Below are 7,269 nucleotides of genomic sequence, written 5' to 3'. Positions count from 1 at the left end.
TAAGCCGCCGTCGCCGCCGCTTGCCGCAACCCGTGCCTCCGCCGCTTGCCGCCACCGCCCCGCAAGCCGCCGCCCCGCCTCGCCGGATGTAGCCGCCGGATACGAGCCGCCGACTTTTTTTAAGAACCGTTCGGTTTTTTTAGAAAACCCCAGATTCGTTTTTTTCCGATCATCGATTTTTCTCGGTTCTTTTAGTTAGCGGACATTCGTCCGTACGTTCGTTTTAACGGACGGTTTTCGCCCATTAGTTACAGCTAACGAACGGATTCGAGTTTTCTGATCACAATTTCTGATCCAATCTTAGTTTCTGTTTATCTTTTCGCTCGTTAGTCGGAATCAGGCGATTCAAGCGCCTAGATCTTCGTCTCGAGACCCTCTTTCCATTTAACCAACTTAAATAAGTTTTTGCCACTATAAAATTTTGACCTAGGATCAGATTAGTAAATGAAGCTTCTTTCTTTCGCCGTTTGAGTTTCGTTGCTCCGTTTGATTTGATTCCTTTTGCTAACCGGAGTTCTTAAGTTGAACTTTCTGTTCAAGCTCTTTTATTTGAGTTTTGCTTGCGCATCTTTGCTTGTTGCTTATGTATGTTATTGTTTGTTTGCGATAGAACACCCGGAGTGCGAAGCGTGCTACTACGAGTCCCTAGGTTTCGCAGACCGTCAGCAAGGCAAGTAACACTTTGATCATACCCTTTTATCACCCAGTTTTTATGCATTAGTTCCAATCCTCAAACATTGCATGATTAGGATGTCATTAACATGTGGGTTGGGAAGTAGTTGATGAGGTAGAACCTATTACCCTGTTACATTCAAACCCTTGGGAGTTACTTCTACGCGTTGCTTAAATTGCTATGCTATGCTATGCTCGTAGACGTGCTTTCGGTTCGAGTGAAATCCATGAAAGATGTGAGTTTGTTAATTAATGGTTCAACTTAAGGTGGCAACTTAAATTAACATCTGGGTAGATTGAGGCACCTGGAGTACCCAGTGTTGTCTATATTTTTTGGAAATCCCGGAGTACCCGTGCGATCTTCCTATGACCGCCACCCAGGCTCAAAGGGAACTGAGATGTTTCATGCTAGAAACTTCCATGTGCAGCCACAGGCTATTATGGGCTCTAGCATAGTTGAGTAAGTTACGTGAAGCTCTTGAAGAGGCAGATCAGCAGGTAGTGGGATGTAGGTTTGGTATGGTCTGTCCGGAGTAGAGAGTTAATGTTTCTGAAAGACTGTGTCTCGGTCATCCGTTTCTCAAACACCTTGTAGTGCGAGAAATCCAATGGAGGCGATCGAGTCTTGTGGGGAAAAGTGCACAAACCTCTGCAGAGTGTATAATCTAATCATGGTTGGCCGTGTCCCCAGTTATGGACAATCCTTGAGTATCTATTATTTGGGTTATCACATGTATCTCATCATTCTTAATTAATATTGTTAGGATGTTAATCACTTTAATTGGGATTGAGTCGGAGGAACCTTCTCAATGTTGTTCAACTACCATGATAGTTAAATTAAAATCTATTCCTTTGTTGTAGGGAAAAATTGGCTTTTGGCAAAAACTATAACCATAGAGCTTTCCACCAGCCAAATATGCATGTAGTGATAGTATTATTCTGTTAATGCTCTACTATGTTATTTTGCCAGCATATTCCATGTGCTGACCCGTTTTCGGGCTGCAACGTATTATGTTGCAGACTTTTCATACGAGGAGTAAGGTTCGTTAGGTCGTTGTGGTGCAGCTCAGCTATGCCGTTGGAGTTAATGGACTAACTTTATCTACCAAGCCTTCCGCTGTTATCGCCTTAGATGGCCTTAAGCCATATTGTTGTAATAAGTTCTCTTTTGAGACAGTCGATGTGATAATTGTGTGATTGCCACTCTGTTATAAATCCTTCGAGTACTGTGTGTGTCAGCATTACCGATCCAGGGATGACACTGAAGCACAGAGACTTGGCCATCTAAGGTCGGGTCGCCACAGGTAAAGAAGTTATTTCAACAACGTTCTTGTCATCAAATCCTGATTCAACAAAGCCATGCCAGCTGTGTTGGTCATTCCTCTGATTCAATGTTCTCTTGGATTCCAAAAAGCATTGCTACCTGCATATTGAAGTTGCTTAAATCTATTGAATTCCACCTCTGCACCTCTTTCTTGGGTCATAGGTGAACCTATAATTGATAGTAGAGCGTATGCTAAATCCCCGACTCTCCTGATGCACTTTGTTTGAATCACTCCGCTTATCGTACCACTTAGAGCTTTCAAACCCTTTTCTTAGTGTTGCGGTAATATGTTGTTATTTAGAAATAGGAATGGTATGTTTAATAGCTCGCATATGTGTGTTTCAGATTCTATAGTACTCGGCTCTTCTGTTTGACGAGTTCTGATTTTCCTAGGTCTAATAATATGTTCACTGGTTCGTTTTCACCAGAGGAGGGAGCTAGAAATCTTGTTTTGTCAGTAGGTTGGCGTACAAGGAGGATAAAGGAAAGCCCGTTTGTAGTTCAATTCGTTAGAACCAAATGGAACATTGAGAAACGAGAAGTTCCACATGCTGAGCATCATTGCCGTACTGGTGACTTCACCACCTATTCAACTATTAGCTTTCTTGTATTATCACAATCGAATGAATTGAGAAAACCAGAGCAACTAGAACTACTACATCTGAGAGAGATGAGGAACCTAACCTACGGTGAAAGCCAAAAACCTTATGCATTGCTTTAACAATGGGTCTAGCAGGCATATTGAATCTGTGACCCCTATCTCTTCACTTTTGATTGATTAGGGAGGGGGGATGCCTCTTACTTGAATATGCCTATTGGGGGTGACGTCGTCCAGCCGGCTAGTCGGATCATTCTTCTATAGAAATTGGAAACAGAAATCCCTGTTATAGCGGAGGTTATATTCCACTTCTGAAACGATCTCATTAATGCATAAATAGTAATAGGTTATTTAATGCGGGAATCATAATTCAAATATGGCGGTAAAGCATAAGACTTCGGAAGCGAAATCACACTAATCTAGTTGGCCAAAGCAAGGGAAGTTCATATATTTCTTATTTTGCCTACGGCGCATAGTGAAAGGCATTCTCTCGATCCGCCATCAAACTTCGATCGATCGCCTACTTTGATTCCTAATCTATCTCTAATGCTTCGCTTGCAGCGAGAAAACGGACGCGTAACGACTTCCGAGTAACAAAGTGATGTGGAGCATCCCAAGGTCATCCCCATGGACCATCCATCGCCTCACCAAGTGCCAAGCAGACCAATGACACGAGCACGCGCAAGAGCTCTCAAAACCGAGTGACATCACTCCTCTCACGTTTCCACTTGGATGCACATGAGAAGCTGAGGAGCAAGGAGAAGAAGAAGAGGATGATGGACGTGAAGACGGAGAAGAAGAAGTGATGAAGAAGAAGCTACAGGCTTCGGACCACCAGCTAGGACCGGACATCTGACAATATCCACGCTCCGGACGTCCGGCCCCCTCTGGACGACCGACGCTACCACACCCGAGCTAAATCTACGGATTTCCGGAGTCCAATGGACGACCGACGCCCGGACGTCCGACCCCGACCGGACGTCCGACCGAAGCACACCAGAGCCGAAATTACGGACGCCCGACAGGCACCGGACATCCGGACCCTCGTGAGCCTCTGGGCGATCGGTGACTCCCGGACGTCCGGCGACTGTGCGCTCCCATGTGTTGGGTCGCAGCCCATGTACCCCCTTTTTCACCCCTTTTTACACTAAGACTATATATAGACCTCTCCCTCCTCCTTTCTAGGGTTAGCAAAGGATTAGCTCATATTTTGTGTGAGAGCTTTGCTCATCCACTTGGATACCTTCTCCTCGGAGATTTGAGCCTCCACCGGAGAAGATCCCCCAAGCTGATTCGAGACCCCCTTTTAGGGAAGAACTCAAGACCTCCTCGCGGAGAAGACCGTCTACCCTTGTACACTCCGGCTACTCTACAAGCCCCAAGGATACATAAGATGAGACCTCGACTATACACCATTGGACACAAGGTAAACTCGCTCCTCTCCGACCTTTCACTTTCCACATGTGAGACATGGCTACTAACTCAAACTTGTGTGCTATGCATCTCCAGGAACCAAGAGGAAGCCCATGGACAAGAAGGCAAGGACACCAAGTGCGAGGAACAAGAAGAAGGGCTACGGAAGAAGCTCCAGCCACCGGACGACCGGCCGGGACCAGACGTCCGACGCCTGAAGACCCACCGGACCACCGGCCTGGACTGGACGACCGGCGATCCTGCACCCGAGCCAAATGAGCGGACGTCCGACAAGACCCAGACGTCCGACACACTCCAGCGTCCGGACGTCCGACCGTCCCCAGAAATCCGGCGCCACCTCAACCGAGCCGAAACGCCGGACGTCCGATAATTATCGGACGACCGGAACCTCACGAGCCACCGGAGGTCCGGTACCTGTCGGACGACCGGCGCCTGTCTATGCACAAAGACCGGGCCCGAGGCCCATATACCCCTTCTCTTCACCCCATTTGCACTAAGACTATAAATAGACCTCTCCCTCCTCCTTTATAGGGTTAGCAAAGGATTAGCTCATATTTTGTGTGAGAGCTTTGCTCATCCCCTTGGATACCTTCTCCTTGAAGATTCAAGCCTCCACCGAAGAAGATCCCCCAAGCGGATTCAAGACCCCTTTTAGGGAAGAACTCAAGACCTCCTCACGGAGAAGACCTGCTACCCTTGTATCGTCCTTTGTTGTCTGTGGATCATGTATCTTTCCTTATGTACTCGAGGATCTAGCACATGTGTGACTTATTCGTGTTGGTTTAGTGTTTCCTCTTGTGTTTTCCCTCTTTTCCCTCTCGTGTTCCTCATGTTCTTCGCGGGATCCGCTCCTTTCGTGAAAGATCGACCGATTAGGGTTCTACCCTACATCATCTTGGTATCAAGAGCCATGTTTATCATGATTACGGAGCCTCCCTGTTGTGTTGCTAGCCTAGTTTTTGTTGTTTTTGTCCCAAATTCGAAAATTCCCCACAAAACTAGCCCCATTTTTTTTGTGATCTGTTGGTGTGTTGAAATTTTGTGATTTGCTTTGTTTTGACCGGATCTAGCTTTCCCCCCTTGTCTCCACACTTTCCATCCAAAAAATCCTCCGGATTCGACATATTTCCACCTCTCCACCATGAACCCTAGCTGTTCATCCCGTGCCCAAATTTTCGCCCAGGCACCGGACGTCCGACGATCGGACGACCGGTCTAGCCCGGACGTCCGACGAACCGTGACGAAACTGAATTTTTTTCAGTTTTGCACCACCACCGCCCCACATTTCCGCATACGCACTCCTACCACCTGTACACCATCACCACTCACTCCGGCATGTGTTGCCACTTCGAGCTTTGAGAATTTGAGTTGCGGTTCCGTATCCTTTTGTGTTTCGGCTACCTAGGTACGGTTCGATATCAACATCACCGCCGCTCATCTTCGCCACGGACGCATCATCAACAACGACCACCTCGACTACATCTTGGTATCGTCCCACCATTTTGACACCATACCGTAAGCAAGAACGGTAACCTCGTCTTGGTATCGTGATACATCATTCTTGCCGTTACATTGATAGCCATCATAGCCTTACTCCTTTGCATTTCTTACCCATCGAGACTAGCCATCGAGTATTGTCGGCAACGAGACTTGTGCACATTAGTGATCATACTTCCCATATCACACATACATCATTGTTGCATATATTGGTATCATCTCTTGTGTCACAAAGTTGTCATCGCATACACAATTGCTATCTTGGTTTATGAAGCATTGCATGACAAAAGAGCTCCAACATTGAAGAGCCAAACAAGTTTTTAATAAAAAAGGAAAGATAAGCAAAGAGCTTTTAAGCAAGCACCATAGCATCATACAACATTAAGATTGTCATACTCGATCATCTTGGATCATATCATAGAAACACCTTGCATAGAACATACATGGGATAGAAGTCGTTGCATTTTTGCTTAGTAGGTTGTGCACAAGTCTTTGTATCCGCCTATTGTGCAATCGTGCTAGCGTCTCTCTAGTGTGGTGCAACAAGAGCATTTTGTGGATTCCACATTTTGGCTCACCCTTGGTTGCACGACCCCACTTATCTTTTTATGTGTGTGTTTCCGTGTACCTTATATTGCTTGGTCTACTTGTTGCATTGCAATCTTGCGAATCTTTTCCAACATTATTGAAGCTCACTTACAATTGCATCAAATTTTGTGCCACCATCCTAACCAAGCTCCACCATAAGCTTTTACTTGTGTAGGTGTGAGAAACCGACAAGAACTAGTACCCACTATGCTATTTCCTTTTCCTACATTGGAGTGATCATCGATCCACTTTCAACTTCGGTCAAGGTACATTTGGTATTCGTTCTTCTCTTTCTACCACTCACATTCTGTATCTTGGATTGATGGATAGGCCAAGTACTTTTGCCAACCCACTCTTCATTGAGCATGACGACGACATGAACTCCTACGTCAATGAGTGAACGCATCGACAACCTCGCCGCCGACTTGCGACTCTCCGAGCAACGTACAAGGGACTACTTCGACCACAAGCTCGACGATCACAAGCAAGAGAATGACGCAACGATGGACGATATTGGCGCTTTGTTGCTCAACCGCTCTTCTTCCACTTCGTCCTCCTCAAGAAGGACCCGCTCAAGTCGACACTCTTCACAGTGCCACGCACAATGATCATCAAGCAAGCCTCAATCCTCTACACGACACCGACTCTCAAGAGCTCCGACAACGTCAAACCCAAGAGGCTTTTTCGCTAGCACGAGAACGACAACGACAACGCCAACATGGAGAGGAAGAGCGAGCGTGTGTACACCAAGTTGCACAAGATGCCGAGGCACAATGCCAAGAACAACAACTCCGTGAAACTCAAGCACTTACGGCCCCACAAGCCCTCCGAGATTCAAGTCGAGCCGTAGCCAACCGAGGCCGACAAGCTCGTGAACAAGAAGAAGCACTTCGTGAAGAAGTTCAAGAATGAAGATTTCAAGCTCGCATGCATCATCAAGTTCCTCAAGTTCCTACTCGATCTCGAGAAGCTCCTCCACAAGCTCGCCAAAGAACATCAAGTTCATAAAGAGCACGACGATATTGGAAATCCTCAACGACAAGAGCAACATGAGGTTGACAACCCTCCTCACCAAAAGCGACACGAGCTTGACAATCATCAACTACATGGGCGTCATCATCCCTGACCCCAACACAATGAAGAGCAACGCTACAGC

The sequence above is a fragment of the Triticum dicoccoides genome, chromosome 4A, assembly GCF_002162155.2.
Source record: "Triticum dicoccoides isolate Atlit2015 ecotype Zavitan chromosome 4A, WEW_v2.0, whole genome shotgun sequence".
NCBI lineage: Eukaryota > Viridiplantae > Streptophyta > Magnoliopsida > Poales > Poaceae > Triticum > Triticum dicoccoides.
Note: the sequence above shows the minus strand (reverse complement) of the source record.